This window comes from Psammomys obesus, unplaced genomic scaffold, assembly GCF_907164565.1.
Source record: "Psammomys obesus unplaced genomic scaffold, mPsaObe1.curated_primary_1811, whole genome shotgun sequence".
NCBI lineage: Eukaryota > Metazoa > Chordata > Mammalia > Rodentia > Muridae > Psammomys > Psammomys obesus.
In genome coordinates, this window is record NW_026596040.1 from 2,111,692 (window position 1) to 2,128,741 (window position 17,050).

Genomic DNA, 17,050 nt, shown 5'->3' on the forward strand with positions numbered 1-17,050 from the left:
CGTAAACCGTAAAGAGGCAACCCCTCTGGACACGCGTCTTACAAAAGTACCTCTATTTCTGCATTCTGTGCAGCCTCTTGTGTTTCCTGCAGTCTCGCCTGGGCCAGGGCTTAACACCTCATATGTACCTTTCCTGGCTCTCTAGTTGGAGATTTGTGCAGTTTAAGCATTGCTATGATGATAGAGAAGGGACAGAGGTGGGTTCAGGCGGAGAGAGAAGACATTCTAGTCAGAGCAGAGGGACAAATATATACAGTATGTGAGTCTTGTTTTAAAACAACGTCAACACAAATACACCCACGATCACTGGTAAGTGTGCAAGGCTTGTATCTTGTTGCTTGGAGTCCAAAACAATTCTAGACCTAAGTTTTTCTTTAAAATAAGCACTATTTCCAATATAGTATTTAGTAGCAGAATACCTTGCATCAATACTAGTTATTTTACAAACAAATATGTTAGTACATAGATTTACTCCTTACTAAACAAACAAATTGAGCAATTCCACAGGGTATGACATTGATCTAGTACCATAGGATACCGTGGGACATAATTTTGTTATTTATTTTGCCTTTTCTGAACTTATGTTCTAGCAGAGGAGACACTGAAATTCTGACAACAAATGTGGTAAGAACAATAGTGGATGAGACACATCGGAGAATACAGGGAAAGCTATAGGCTTAACTCTTAACCCTAACCCAACCATAACCTAGCCCTGATCCTAACATTAACCCTGACGCTACCTCTCATCCAACTCTCCCTTTAGCCTTCACCGCACCTCCAAAGATAGTCCTGATTAGACTTCCTTCAAGGCCAGTGGAGCTGTCCTAAAGGGAGATGTATGAAAAAGGCAATGAAAGAGTTACAGAGAAAACAAAACTACAGAGAATTCGGAGGATCACAGAGGAGGAAGGACTCCAAAGCTGTATAATTGCAGAACAGAGAAGAGTGGTCTGAATTGAGGATGGATTTTCAGACAAAGTACACATTTTCACAGGCTTTTGGCTGTGTTATGCGTTGCCATGACTACTGAGGAGCAAAACTGAAGCTGAGTAGAAAGCTAGAGTCGTCCAGGAAAAATACAGTGGTTGTAAAGATACGAAAGTGGTTGGATTGGAAATCTATTTACAGGTTGGGAGTAGCTTGGCTAAATGAACACCCATTAAGCAAGAAGCGGTAGGATAGAGAAAGATGAGCAAGAAGGTGCCAAGGATGATCTCCCAAATTCCTGGATAAGACATCATGGGAGCCAACTGGTGTCATTTAATGCAATATTCAATGATTCTGCAGAAATCATGTCCAGCTCAGGAGATAACAGAGCCCAGTTTAGATGTTTTGTATCTGGACAGTCTAGGAGATATTTAAATGAGAATGAAGGGCCTCCACACTAGGGGTGCTGCCTTCTGGGCTCCAGATTAGGCACAGACCACACCCAAACACCAATTTCCAAATACAGAAACATCCTTTATTAGGCAAGGTGAAGAGACAAGGTGGCTGAGTCTAAATCAGAGAGAAACAGGAGCAAATAGCTTTGCAAGTCTTAATTTTAAGAAAGAAAAAGGGCAGGTCTGTGTTAGAATGAGCTAGGATGGGTTGGTAAATACTGATTGAGTGTGTTAATTAGAGTAGCAAAATGGGGGTTTTGGGTTGCTGGACTTTGATGTTTGGATAGATGGACCTTGGTGAATAGCCTCAGAAATGATTCTATGAAAGTGGCCAAATAAGGGACTAGATCTTGGTGGTTAGTTTTAGGAATGTTAACTAATGGTTTAGCAAGGGAGAAGGAAAGGAGAAGGGCAAGCCCTTTGCCATGTTTGCTGTGCTAGGACCTGCTAGAAAAAGCTTCTCATAGGAACACTCAATTAATGGAATGCTACCCAGAAAGAGAATGCACTAAGAAAGAAGATGAGGGGCTGAGATACTCTTAACAGAAAAGAGAAATCTGTATAGGGATTGAGAGTTGTAAGAAGAATAGACACAAACCAGAGATTTTGTTAAAATTGAACTCCAAAGAGGTGAATGTTGCCTGGAGTCTAATGACAGACAAGGATACCAGGAAGAGCTGAAAATGCTCACCACATTTGGCAATTTTGAGGCCATTACTGATTTGAGCAGATCGTCTGTTCAACTGTCATTCGTACAGGATTCAGAGATCACTGAGAAAGCAGAAGACAGCTGGAGAAATCAGAGACAAATTGGCAAGAGGCCATAATGAAAAGGAAGGAAAGGAAGAAGGCTTCGAGCTGTAGCATGCAAGTGTAGCATGTGGTGTGGAGGCAAAGGCTTCTCCATCATTGGACTGAAGAAAAGAGTGGGGGAGAATGTGGATATGGTGACATCAAATAGAGTAACAAAAGATTATGCAAACTAGAGACTGGAAGATCAATGCTGTATAAAATCCTTCTAGAGGTTAAACTAAAATGGCTCAAGCCGGTCTTGGATAGGATGACCTCTTGTCTGGAGTTGGAGAGGGAGTAGAATGGATGCTGAGTGTGGGTATGAACCAAGTAGTCATTGACAAAGTTAAGGCCATTCTTTCTTAAAACTACATTTTCCCTAAGGCTTAGGCATTAAGGATAGTCAGCTAAGAGGGATTGTCTCACATGTAGTGATTCCTTACTCTCTGATTACTACTCCTCGTTGTGCTGACTCTCACTAGTGTCAGTCAGGGCTTGCGTATGTGTATTCACAAACATCTCCCCTACTCTCTCAGAACACTAGAAATGTCAGCTGAATTACGTAGGCTTGTTGGCGATTTGAGGAAAGTCTCTTATTTGTTCTTAGATGGACACATTGCCACTTCGGCCAGAGGACATTTGGTTTCATATTGCACTTATTGCAAATTCAAAGTAAAGAATTGAAGCATTTCATTCAAAAAACAAGAAGAGAAAAAAAAATTCTACCACTAAGTGTCTGGGCTTCCTCAATCTACTTTCTGCTTCCTCCATCTACTTTCTGCCTCACATTTTGGTCTCATTCTCATAAAGCGTTCAACAGTTGCCAAGTTTATGATGCTATTTTTCATTCTTGACTTCAGAAGGTATTATGGTTGTTTGTTTGATTGATTGATTTTTTCTTTTCTCCCCATCTACCCACATACATCAAAGCCTTTTTCCCCCTTATGGGTTCTGGGAGACTGGCAAAATGCCAGTTGTTTTCAATCATATGAAAGACCCTTATAAAACACTGGCTTAAGAGAATCATTCCTCTCTTAGTTTTAGACTTTTCCATTCTAATTGGCTTTATGGATTTGAGAACCCCACCTCAGACGTAACAGAGGCTGCTGACCTGCCTCCCCACCATGCAGCTTTAGGGAGCATTGAGATTATGTTCAACGCTGCCACAGCAGTGAAAAGTTACTTAGATTAGAATTTCAAAAGTACCTGAAATGACAAGTTGCCCCGGGGGGAATCTATGAGTGGTAAAGATCCTCCAGGATGGCTTCTTAAAATAGGGTGACAACTTTATTATATCTGTGGTTCCTTTTCTTCCTTTTCCTGTGCCTTTTCTGTTGTCAGTGAGAAGGCTTTAGGGAAGAGAATAAAGGTGGCAGGAACTTTGCAAAGTCCATCCCTGCCTTGATTAGTACCTTATGTTTAGCAGTAAAATCTATGCAAATATTTAAATTAGTTAGACTACCCTAGGGGCATTCCCATCCCCACCTTTCATTCAATTATCTTGATTTTTAAAATTACCAAAAAGCCCAAACCAAAAACAAACAAACAAACAAACAGCAACAATACACTCCTACAGTGGCAACTACTATGAGCTTTTAAAAAGTTCCCATTCTCCTCAGTCTTTTTTTTTTCTTTTTTTCTCCTCAGTCTTTACTATTTTGTCCATTTCCCCTCCATAACAATGAGCAATTATTCACTGAGATGTCCACTTCTTTCTTTTGCCACATACCTGCTCACTATTCAGTGTACTTTCGACATTCAACTTCGTCCATTTTTTAGAGCCCTTACATTATTTGAGCTCTGGGAATGGGGGGCGTTCTCAATCCACCTGTCCTCCTTAGGGCCCTTATTCTTTCTGTTCTCTGTGACCTCCCATTTTCCTGGAATTCACTTACCTTCCTGGTTTCTCCTTCCTAATATTGTCACTAGCCTCCACTCCTCTGCCTGCCTCTCAATTTCTGGGCTCTGTGTTATGCTTCATGTATGGAATTATAGGAACTTTGGGGGCAGCTTAAGTAAAATAGCCAGTATCTTCATTTTCCTTGGCAGGGAAAGAAGAGAGTGAGGAAGAAGTTCAAAATCTCCTCAGAAGTAGAACAGACAAGTCACTTCCTGACTTCTGTAACTTCCATGTCTGTTTCTTTTTATGTACTAAGCCTTTTCTTTTTCCTTTTGGCTCAATAATGGCGCAATGACAAAGTAAATCCAAGCTTTTTAATTAACTATTTTTTTTTTTTTTTACTTTTGGGATTATAATTTAGTTACAATAGCTATTCCTTCCCCTTTCTCCCTCCAACCCCTTCTGTAATCTCCTCTGCACTCTTCAAATTCAGTTTCTTTTCTCATTAATTGCTATTGTTTGCATACATGTATTGATATGTGCATATACATTCCTCACCAGAACCTGTTGAGTCCATACACTGTGACCTGTGTGTATGTTCTCAGGGCTGACCATCTGGCACTAGACAACCAAAATGTGTGCTCTTTCCTAGGAAAGACTACCTCTTCCACTCCAGGACAGATCTCTCAAAAAATGAAATAGAAATCTAATACATGGCCACTTCTGAGTATTTACCTGATAGACTTCAAGTGAACATATCACAAACACACCTACTCATCAGTGTTAACAATATTCCATGGTAGCTAAACCCTGCAACTAACCTAGGTATCCACCATGAGAGGATAAAGAAAATTTACCATATATACACAATGGGATTTCAGGCATGACAAAGAATGAAGTCGTGGTTGTCTGCAGGAACATGAGGCAAATAAAAGCAATCATATTATGCATATTAAGTCAATTTCAGAAAGACAAATAACACATATTTTCATTGTTGTGGATTTTAGTTTTTAGTTAAATACATAGAGTCATACATGCATATATGATATGTTGTAAAGAAATATACTTAGGCAACAAAGAGGACTAATAAAAGGAACAAAAATTGACAGAGTAGGGGTAGTGGGAATATGTGTGAATTATCTTATGTATATGCATGGGGATATCCTTAATAAGCAGGCACCATGTACAATTTATATACACCAATTTATAATATTATTTTTAAAATATGCTTTTTACATTAATGTTAGGCTTCTCAGTTCTCAATCATTTTTGTTTCCTTAGCACTCTTCGCTGAGGCTGGCTCATGCAAAACAATGTATAGTTTTGAGTAAGTGATCAGTGGCTAGAATCACTAAGATCTTTCACAGGAAAGGTCAGAATTATAAAAAGATATCAAAACTCTGGAGCCAGGATCAAATCAGATTGTCAGTTTGTTTTTCATGAAGATCTAGAGTACAAACTTGTGAAGACTTTCATAATGTAGACACTAATTCACTCCACTTGGATCTTGGCTATTTGAAGAACAAAATCTCAACTAACAAATGGATTAATGTCCACAAACACAGTATTTGCACAGCTGCCAAATTTTCACAAACAAGATATTTGAACTTCACTTTCTTATACAGGGCATTTGGTGATCAGGTGACAACATTAAAGCTTTCATACAGAGCATTGGGAACTGAGGGAAGCACCATGCCCATTAAAAGATGTTGTTTATAGAAATCCTTTGAAGGGTTTGTGTCTTCTTTGAGAAGGGGAGTGGGGAAGCACACTTTTGGGTTTAGAAAGCCCTCTAGCAACTATTTTGAACCAGGGGAAATATCATCCTGAGTAGCCAGGGTTCTACAATCAGTTATCAGCCTGACCACATGATGGACCACATGTGCAATTCCTGAGCTACTAAAACAAAGGTGTATGTTTTCCTGAAGCCTGTTATTTCAGTTCAACGTCTGCGTTCTCCAGATACCTTACTGAATAGAGAACTGTGATGATAAAAATTGAGAGAATTCGTTTTTATCCTGCTGTGTGAGGCTCCTCCTCCAGGGAGATATGAACAATTGTCTACTCACAACAGAGCAAAGTAACAACTCTCCCAAAGGCCAACTTGGCAAACCAATGACTACAAGAGTCACACAGTATGGCCGAGAGATTACATACTTAGAGGTACAAGAACAAGTTAAAGTAACTGCATTGCCAAAAACCTAGCCCAGTAGGAGCAACATATCTTGAAGTCCTGGATGCCTCATGCACACCATGAAGGCAACTTGATAGGTCAGAGACTATTCCCTGGCAGCTCCACTAGTAAAAGAGTCTTCCCCCCCCCCCCCCCCAGTCCCACTCTCCAAAGCTTTTCATGGTGTCCAACACCCTTCTTTTGAACAAACTGTAGAGTGAAGAACCAAAAGGAGAAAAAGCTGAACACAGAGAGAAAAGCTGGGATCAGTCTTAGTCTAGTTTGTTTCTTTATCCCAGTGCCTTGCAGTCTTGTTGCAGGAACATCCTTTATCTCTGTGTAAACATGTCTTTGTTTAGTAGGCTATTGCCATTGTTCTTGGTTGCCTACCAGAACTTGATGTTAAGATTCTAAAATAAAGATATCACATGCTTAGGTCACAGGACATGGAGACATCGAGTTTGTACTGATCAGGAGATGTCCTCCTGATGGGTGGCTTCCACAGAAGTTCTTACTCAAGCTGCTAGGAGAAAAAAAAAATCATCAACAGCTCTACCTAGTTGTGAACCTGTGAGTATTACTTGAGTATTACTAATATGCCCATGAATGCAATGTTGGCATGAATGTTATGGAAATAACCAGTCATAGTCTGGATGTTTTTAAGACCTGCTCCATGGGAAGAAACAGATGGATGGTTTTGCAAATCTGGTCAAAAACCTATAGTTAGGAAGCTAGCAGGTCCCGGAGGCAAACCTAGCTACCATTATTTCGCTAAATTGATACAGTAACAAACTGTCCTCCAAATTTCTATTTCTATAACGATAGATATTTCAGCTCTCAGGCTTCACCAGGGAAATTTGTTCAGTGGATTGTGGTTAACTCAGAAATTGAGTTAAACATAGATTCTAATTATTTATGGTTAACTATTTATCTATTATCTTTGATAATACTGATTACCAGAGGAAAAAAAAAGTTCTCAACCACAAACATGACATCTAGAAGTTGTATTCTCAACACAAGTTTCAGGAACTTCTTTAGAATGTGGATGGAGAGATTGTAAGAGGCAGAAGTCAGGAAGGACTGGAACAAAACACATAAGAATTCTGGACACATAACGACTACTGTGTTCATGAACTCACAACAGCTGTGCTTATCTTCATCAGACCTGTGCAAGGTCTGAAGGGCTACCAAAAGTTGATGGCTTCTGGAAGGGTCAATTTTCTTAAATACGACTATCCAGTACTTGGCTGTACCTATGAATATAAAAACAGCACAAACTGGATTCAGTGCATTATACAGGAAAGGAGAAGAAGAGGAGGAGGGGGGAAGAAGAAGAAAGAGGAAGAGGAGAAGGAAAAAGAGGAGGAGAAGTAGGAAGAGAAGAAGAAGACATAGAAGAAGAGGTGGGAAGAGGAAGGGTTGGAGAAACAGAGTGGATCTGGGTGGAGTTAAAGGAATATGGTCAAACTACATTGAATGTTTGTGGTGGTTTGATTGAGATGAGATGGCCTTTTCTTGGCTGACTTTGGGATGTTACCTTCTGGAATGGTGACATATATTATGTGCCACATGCTGAAAGTGTGTAACTTGCTTCTTTGATTTTACAGGAGATTACAATTAAGAGATTGACTTGGGTCTCAGAAAAGGCTTTGGACTTTTAAACAGTATTGAGACTGTGAAAGACTATGGGGATTTTCGAAATTAGACAAAGTGCATTTTGCATATGACTATGGAATCAGGGAGTGGAATGTGGTGGTTTGAATTAGATTTCCCTCATTTAGTAAAGCAATTGACCATGTAGGCCTAAATTGCCTTTTTGGGCAGGATTGGGTTATGTGTCCTTGTTGGAGGAAGTATGTCATTGCAGGCAAGCTTTGAAAGTGTAATGACTTGTATCATTTTGAGTTCACTTGCTCTGGGTCCTGCTTGTGATTTGAGGTATGTTCTCTTAGCTCTCAGACTCCAGCTGTTATGGCTGCCACATGCTATTCCTGCCACTGTGAACACCAACCTCCAGAAACAAAAGACCCAAATAAAGTTTTCTTTTGAAAGCCACATTGGCCATGGCGTTTAATCAAAGCAATAGAAAAGTAAATTATAAGTGCATGTATGAAATTCTCAATTATAACAATTCTTAATTATAGAATAAATATATGAACCTCAACACAAATATTATAGTTTTTTTTTAAAGGCCAGAGGATGAAAGAACTGACCTTAAGTGAAAAACACTCCTGATGTCTAGTAAAGTGAGTAGACAGAGAACAAGGCCTAGAATTCCAGGTCACTACTGAAGTGTACAACATCCAAATGCTCCCAAGTGAGTTTTCCTCAGAGAAAATATCTGAGGGGGTCCAAACCAACATATCTTTAAGTGTCCAGTGCACCATACTGAGAATTTTAAATGCCTCATAACCTTAGCTATCTTGCATACTATGAAAACTCTTTAATAAATAATAAACATCTTTGTACTTCTCATCCATTTTTTGATGATGGAACTCTACAAAAATCAAAGATAAGACATGCAGGAATGTATTGAAAGTCTGATATAAAAAACACGGGGATGGAAAATAGCCTTAGAATTCAAGACAGTTCAACACACGGTGAGAGCAATGGCAGAGGGTTACTCAAGTGGCTTAACTAATTCTCACAGCAAAATATTTAGAAGGCAAACACCTGCACTTCTATTATGGATGATGGAAACAGACGCTCAGAGAAGTGAAGTAATTTGTTAAAGGCTAGTCGGTCTCCACGGCTGTGCAGCCGTTCAGATGTCTGTGTTGGGTAGAATAAATGCTATCTTTCTCACTTAGAAATTTGAGGCTCGGGGAAATTTCCTGACTTCATGTAGCAGAGCTGAGATTAAATCCAAGAGCTATCTAATCCAAGAGCCCATGCTTAAAAATAATTATACCATAGAGGTGTCCATGTACTGACTGACATTCATGTTAGGAAAAAAAAAAAAGCCACAGTTGTTTGACCTTTAATTACTACTCATGACCCTTTGCATTGCTTAAAGGGCATAACAAAACCTACTGTAAAGGATGGTCGTAAAGAGTTCAGACTACAGTTTTACATTTGGCTTGTATTACAGTGAGCTCACAGCTCTTGCCAGTTGCCATTATCATTTCCTGAACTTTGTGTCAAGTGTTGCACTGGGCGCTTTACCTCAATCCTCATATTAACCTCGTTATTTTGATTCCTATATTTATTTTATGGGCATGGAAACTGATGCTCAGAGAAGCAAAAAACAAAACAAAACAGCAAACAAACAAAGAACAAAAAACAAAACAAACAAACTCCACAGCTTGTCAATGCCCGGGGCTACACAATTATTTAGTTGTTTTGTGGAGTAGCAGGACACCAGCTCAGCTTATTTTTCCTCACTTAGAAAATTCCAGGAAAAAACTCAGCCATCACAGAGAGGACTGATGTCTTCTTGGGTTTGGTGAGCTCCTAGACTTCTGGTGTTTCTTGCCGCAGCTTTGTAGACAAGAGTTTGAGTCTCTGCATTTGCAACTTTGAGCAGACAAACTTAGAGCTGCAACTAAAACAAGGGAGAAAAAACACATACTTATGTCCACTTATGGAGTGTTCTCCTAAGACACATGAAGTCTCCCCATCTGAAACAACTTTCCAGTTGGCCCACTAACATGCTCAGTCACTGCACAAACCCTTTCCTTGTCCCTGTTTTTCCTAATGCTCCTCCCATGGGCGAGCTGGCACACACAGCGAGGAGCTGACAGCTGGCTCATTGGTTTAGGCCTTGTAGATTATTCAGACAGGGTGGAGGTGGGAATTCATGTTACATCTAAAAAAGAAAAAACTATCTGGACAAACTAACCATGCAGATTAACTAATTCAGATGGCTCTGTGAGCTATTATGAGAAAAATAAGTGCTTCTATCATAGAGTAAACCAACCCAGAGGGTTTAGAGGACACTAGATTGCTTTACCTGGTGTGACCCATTTCTTCTCATCTTCACTTGGCTGGCTTAATTTGCTGTTCAAGTGCCAAATCTCTCCCTTCATTTGGGCTGGAGTCATACTGTTGTTGTTTTGTACGAAGGCTTAAAAAGTGGCCAAATTTTAATGGTGGAGGGTGGCATTCAGAACAAACGTTCATCAGCTCCGTTGCTGTCACTTGGGAGGCAAAATCAAGGCTCTTGTTTGGGGAGCACTGTTGCATGGGGTACTCTCCCCATCGCCAGGCTGCTTTTCCTCTAAAATCACAGTTGATTTGCTTGTGGCGGGGGCTGCTGCAAGCTGCTGGCACCATTGCTGCTTACAGAGTGTCTGCCAAGCTGCTCGGGGTGGAGAAAGTCATACTGTATTCTCTGATGGTGAACTCATCTGGCACAGACGCTTCTAGAAAAAAGCCTCAATTCATCTTCTTCCACGCACCTCCCTGTGGCCTGAGTGAAGTCAGTGTATCAGGCCATCCTAAGGGAAAATGGCCAGGGACATCTCTGCTTTCTTCTCCACCACAGCTGCTGTTTGAGGAGCTCAGCTGCAGCCTGAGTTTGCTCCTTGGTACTTAAGCATCAGAAACCAGGAAAATGCAAGTGGTCACCTCAGGCTCTTCAGGCTGGAAAAACCCATGTATCAGTGTCGGAAGCTCTAGACATCACCGTTAGTTGAGAAATGTGTTTGCCAATCTGCCTCTAGCAGAAATGAGTGTAAAACCAGAGGATCTGGGCAAAGTTATGAAATGTGATTCTCTCTCTCCTGGAAAACCTCAAATCAGTCAGTGTATTGTCCTCTGTGGCTAATCTACCTTTTTCCTTCCTTCCTTCCTTCCTTCCTTCCTTCCTTCCTTCCTTCCTTCCTTCCTTCCTTCCTTCCTTCCTTGTCTCCATTCACAGATGTCAATACATAGTGAATGGCTCCCAAAATTTTACTTCATTTGCCTCTGAAAGGGAGAAGGGAAGACAGTTCACTCCATGCTGGCCTGCTGACAGCCCCACACTCTTCAGCAACATAGCTCTGTGCCCACCAACTCCAAGGTGCCAAGGAAGAAAGCAAGGACTTTTGGTGGATAAAGCACAGATTAAAACTGGAATTAAATTGTCATAGTATTTTCTTTCTGAACCCTGACTCAAAAACATCCACTCACAGGGTTCAGAGTGAGGTGAACGGGGTCGGGTGGGGGAGGATATTTCAATTTACTTCAGAATTGTTTTGGAGAATGTCTGTGTGTATGTGCATATGAGGGAAAGAAGTAACAGAGAAGGAATGAAGAATGTCCTTCTTCAAGTTTCCCAATCAGAGTAACATGGTGGTCAGGAAGGGAGGAACTAAGACAGTGGGATAAGTGGCTGTGGCCACGATGTGTCTTTGGTCTCTGTCTGAGTCCTTTTCCTTTCTTCATTCTCTCATGCATTCATGGAGTCAGTGCTAAGTACTAATGGTGATCTCAGAAACAAGCATCCTGGGTATCCCTCACTGTTTGACAGACACTGTACAAACAGCCTTTTCTGGGTTTACACCTTCAGTCTTTACCAAATACTAGGAAGCACTAGGCCTAGCCTTAGCCTTAGCTTACAGAGTAGAAAATAAAACCACAGAGGTGAAGTGATATCCCCTAGATAACAGCTTATTTGTTTCGTGTAAAGCCAGGATGGGAACTGAGGCTGTTTGATTCCACAGTGTGTTCTTCGCATGCCACTCTCCAGCCACAGCCAAGCTGCCAGAGGCACTACGAGAGCACAGGCTCTTATCATTTCTGCTTCCAGTGGTTTGTTTTTGTATTCTCACTGGCTTCTTTACAAGAATGTTTTGGTGAATGAGCAAGGAAAGTGTCCTACCGGCAAGAAGAAATAGATGAGTCATTTTGAAGAAGGAGAAAGAAAGAAAAAAAAATTCCTTTCAAGCCACACACACAAAAATATTTGGAGCACTGGAGGAGGTCCCTGGTTGAATCACAGGGGAGACATGGATCTTGTGAAGTCACATGAATAACAGCCTTACCTTCGACGAAGACACTGTGTTGCAAGAAAAATGATCTAAGAACCCTGGGATTGGATTAGGTACATTGCAGTGCCTGACAGTGTGTGCCTTAAGAAGGTGGCCAGATACTGTCTTGGTTTTGGTTAGAGCTCAGGTCAGGCAGAGGGAAGTTCAGTACCCGGTGAACTGTGTGTAGTTCTCTATTCCTTACCACACAGGTTTGGGAAGTTAGTGTGTAAACAGCTACAGCTGTCCTTTCCTCTTTGTTGCTGCATCCTCCAGGTTCAACTCTCACTCTTTAGCTGCTTGCTGACTGCGTTGATCACGCAACATATTAAACAATTTTCAGATGCTGATGAAAATACAGTAACTTGTTTCATCCTCTTGCTAGCTTCATTTTCAACATAGGGAAACTGAAGCCCGTCTTTAAACCTAAGTGTAGAATGATGTGCCTATGTAAAAGAATAGTCAGTTGTAGACCCAGCGGTCGAGCCCTCACAGTCTGGCTCTAAAGTGTATCAGTTCAGCTGTTGGTAGGCACACTCTGAAAATATTGCTGCTGTGGAAAAGACTGTTTTAAGAAGACATAAGAATGAACTAGAGGCAAGGTGAGGACCAGGTGCTGAGAGCAATGTTCAGAGCACAGCCAATGTGCAATGTTTGCTTCAAATCTTCAATGCCTCTTCAGGGTTGATGGCATCATCTGATGAGAAAATGATGGGCCAGCTCCACAGCTAACCAGGATCTGAATCCAAGTCTATCAAACTCATCTCTCTCTCTCTCTCTTTGAATTCCTTTTGGTAAGAAGAATGGTAGAGAGTGAAAACAGTTTTTTTTTTTCTTTGCTAGGAAAAGGCTACAGTTGAGATGAATCTTCGAAGGTACAGCTACTATTTAATAAGAATATTAATGAATTAGACAGCTTTCCAGAGTACACAGAGCAACCTGTCCCTGGCAGATCAAATTTCTATCCACATCCTCATCAAAAAGCTTGGGGACAAACTTAGGAGTTAGAACTGATACCCAAACACAAGAGTAAATTTGGTTTGAAAGCTTAAATGTTGAGACAAGTACTGGACAAACTGAAGATACCATGAGTCTCTTCATTGCCTGAGCTTCTGCTAAGCAAGTGCCTTCTTTGGCTAGACACTGGCATTTTGTACTGCTTGTCCACTCCAGTTCCACCATAGTCTGTTCTATTAGAGAAGTGTGTGTGTGTGTGTGTGTGTGTTTCTTGTTTTGTTTTGTAGTTGTTTGTTTGCCTGTTTATTTGCTTTTTAAAGAGAAAAAAAAGGACTGGGAGTTGGGGAAGTAGGAAGTAGGGAGGTGGGAAGAATCTGAGAGGAAGTGGCTGGGAAAACTTTATCAGAATATATTACATGAAAATTTATAACTGATTGTATTCTCTGGAGTGCATAGTTAAGTTGTTTGTGTGAATTGGTTTGTTAGTCCACACAAATCTCCCAATGTGACAGCCTCACATTAGGATGGTAGTTTACACAGACCTGTGTTGTACAACTCACCCATGGCACGGAGACTTGGCTAGGACTCAACCATAGCCTGACAGACCTTTTTCACTGACACTGCAGCTCCCTGGCTGTGACCACATTCTAGCCTCTGTGAAGCTGAGGAAAGATGCTCTTCGTGCTGTCTGACTTTGGAAGTTTTTGATAAAGGAGGAAATACTTATTCCCTATAATTCTGAAAGGAGGTTGTTGGGCTATGCTTTTAATTTTGCAGGCCACTTCAAAATCAAGTTCACAACCTTCTCCTCTCAATTCTTTGTCTATTTATTGGGAACTGTTCCTGTAGAAAAATATATGTGTACAAAGAAGTGTGGGCTCTGTGTGTGCAAGCGCTGCTTGTTCCTGTTAAACGCTCTAGCATCAGAGCCAAGACATGTGTTTGACACATGGTAAGTGACTCGTGAGCCATCATTGATTCAGAATAAGTACTAAGTTTAAAGAGCACCTACATACTGATGTCACACTTGGCCACCTAGATGTGTATATCTCCCTGTCAAGATCATCCCAAACCCATGGATGGAAATCTAGATGTAGACTACAGAGGCAGAGGATTCATCACTCTAGAAAGACATTTACAATTATTGAAGTATCCCTTATCCCTACCTGAGAAAATGTACGTCCTTGTCTTTGTGCTTGTAAGTAGCTATGTTTCTTTAGTCTCTTCAAAAATAACACACACACACACACACACACACACACACACACACACACACACACATAGACAGAGACAGAGAGATGGGGTTGGGGGTGAATAGTCAAGGCCATAAAATATAACTCTATTAAGGCTTAAAACCATGGTCCATCTGCTTGAGTGCATGACAAACTTGAACTGTAAACATCACCCCAAAAGGAATTCTAATGAGTTGTGGCATCTTTCGTCAACATATGTGACAAAATTATTAAAGCCATCTGCTTTCTGCTCTGTACTCAGAGGTCTTTGGAGCCTGACATTATCTTGTCCAGCACCATCTCCTTCTTGATGTCCATCATCCGCACCTCTGTACCACCTTCCAACCCAAAGAACACCCAGGCAGGCAACTGCTCCCTCCCCAGGGCTCTAGAGAGTATGAAACATCCTTCATGGTTTCTGTTTGATCCTTTACTTGACTCAGCATCTCCAGTGGAAGAATGCCCATGTGGGATAAGGAAGGAAAGGAGCCATCAACCCTCACCTCCTTTATGGACAAGGAGAACAGCTGTGGAGATTCATGGGCTGATATTATTCTGCTTTTTAGTCATGAAATGACAGCTGAGAAAACTATTTTCCCTCACTTCTGTAGATGCTTTAATCTACTAAAATTCTATTAAAAAATAAAAAAATAACCTCATTCCCAAAAAAAGCCTTAACGTTCCAGAGAGAAATGGCTCTGCCAAGTCCATAGGTCAGGCTTAGAGCAAGGATCCCACAGCTTTTAGGTTTCACATCATTTTGTATGTTATTTACTGATTTAAGCTGGCAGTTAGTTATTCTGTGCAATGTAGCCCTCAGATCTATTTTTCTCTTTTTCTCAGCACAGCCCACTTGGTCGGTGCCATATTAAACTGAGAATGCTTGCTTGCGTTAGCTTCCTCCTGTGCACATCAAGACTTCCGCTGTCACATTCCTGCCCAGATATTAATAAACCTGAGTGGGAAGGAGAATAAATGCATGAAGTGATGCTGACTGGTTTTGCTCAGCTTGTGAATTGTCCTCATCTGCTTCAAAGATGGTTGAAGTTGCCCAGAACCTAGCAATCCCGTGGGAGAAAATCTTCAAGAGGAGATGGCCAATTGAAAAACAAAACAAAACAAAACATGTGTTGAATATGGAAACTTACTGGAAGCCAGTTTCCATGCTACAAATCTTCCACAATAACCAGGCATGTTGAGGTGACAGGAGGCAAGTGGCTTTCAGAAAACAAAGATAAATGCAATGGCACTAATCACATTCCCTGACTCAGGTAGTAATCTATTTTTGAAGGTCTGTTAGTAATTCCCAATCAAAGGTCAACTGACCACCAAAGGACACCACATATGCCCTTCTCTTTTTAAATTAATAACTGTACATAAATCTGGGCTACAATTTGATTTTTTTAAAAATATTTTCATGTAGCTCAGGATGACCTTGAACTTTTGATCCTTTTGCCTCTGCCTTCAAAGTGCTGGAACTACATGTGTGTGCCACCTGTAAAGCGATGGTTTAATATTTGCTATACTTGTGGAATGATAAAATCAAAATAATTTCCATAGTTTATATCTTAAATATGTATCATTTCTTTGCAATTAGTACATTTTAAAGATGACTTGTCTGCCTACTTTTCGTTTCTTTGTTTTTGAAAAATGTCACTGGCCTGGAAGCCACTGTGGAGTCTATCTAAGCTGGCTTTTAACTTCCAGCCATCTCTGTACCCTTGCTTGTCGAGTGCTGGGATGACAAGCATATAGCATTATGGCCAGCTCTTCTAGTGATGTTGCAACACGCAATGAATTGTTGTGAGCTGAAGTCTCCCTCCAGTGCTGTAGATCATCAGGACATAGACCCCACCCTTATCTTCCTCCACCTCATTTCTGTAACCATGATTCCAATTTCCACTTCTATGAGAACATTTTAGATTCCACAAATAAATGAGATCATATATTTGCCTTTTGTACTGGGCTTGTGTTATTTAACATGCTGTCCTTCAAGCTCATATGCATTAACACAAATGACAGGGTTGGTTTTGTTTTTGACTCAATAATAATAAATTGATCCATTAATTTATCTATGTACATCCAGTTTAATTACTTATCCACAATTGTGTCTCATTGACTTAGTGCTATCACTTTTTTTTCCCTGTCTATATACATGGTAGCAAGATTGCCATATGCTATGGCAGTTTTATATTTTGAGCTATTTTTGGAGGGACCCCTATACTGTTCTCTCTACTGGCTCTACTGTTTCCACTCTCACCAGTACCAGCTGAAGTTTCCTGCTTCCCTTCATTCTTGACAGCTCTTTTACAATTAAAAGGATTTATTTATTATATTTTTGGCTCTTCTTATTTGTCTCCAAGGCTGCCTTAGAACTCACTATGTAGCCCAAACTGTTTCAAACTTTCAGTCCTCTGGATTCTATCTCTTGAGTGTCAGAAACACTTTGTTTTGTTAGTCAATATTGTAAGTAGAGTGAGAGACCCGATTGTTGTTTTGTTTAGGTCACCTAGTAGTGGTTCTCAATCTTCCTAACATTGAGACTTTTTAATACAGTTCCTCATGTTGATGTGATACCCAACCATAAAAGTATTTTATTGCTACTTCATAACTGTGATTTTGCTACTGTTATGAATCATAATGTAGATATCTCACGTTCAGGATATCTGACATGTGACCCCTGAAAAAGGGTAGTTTGGTCACCAAAGGGGTTTTAAACCTGA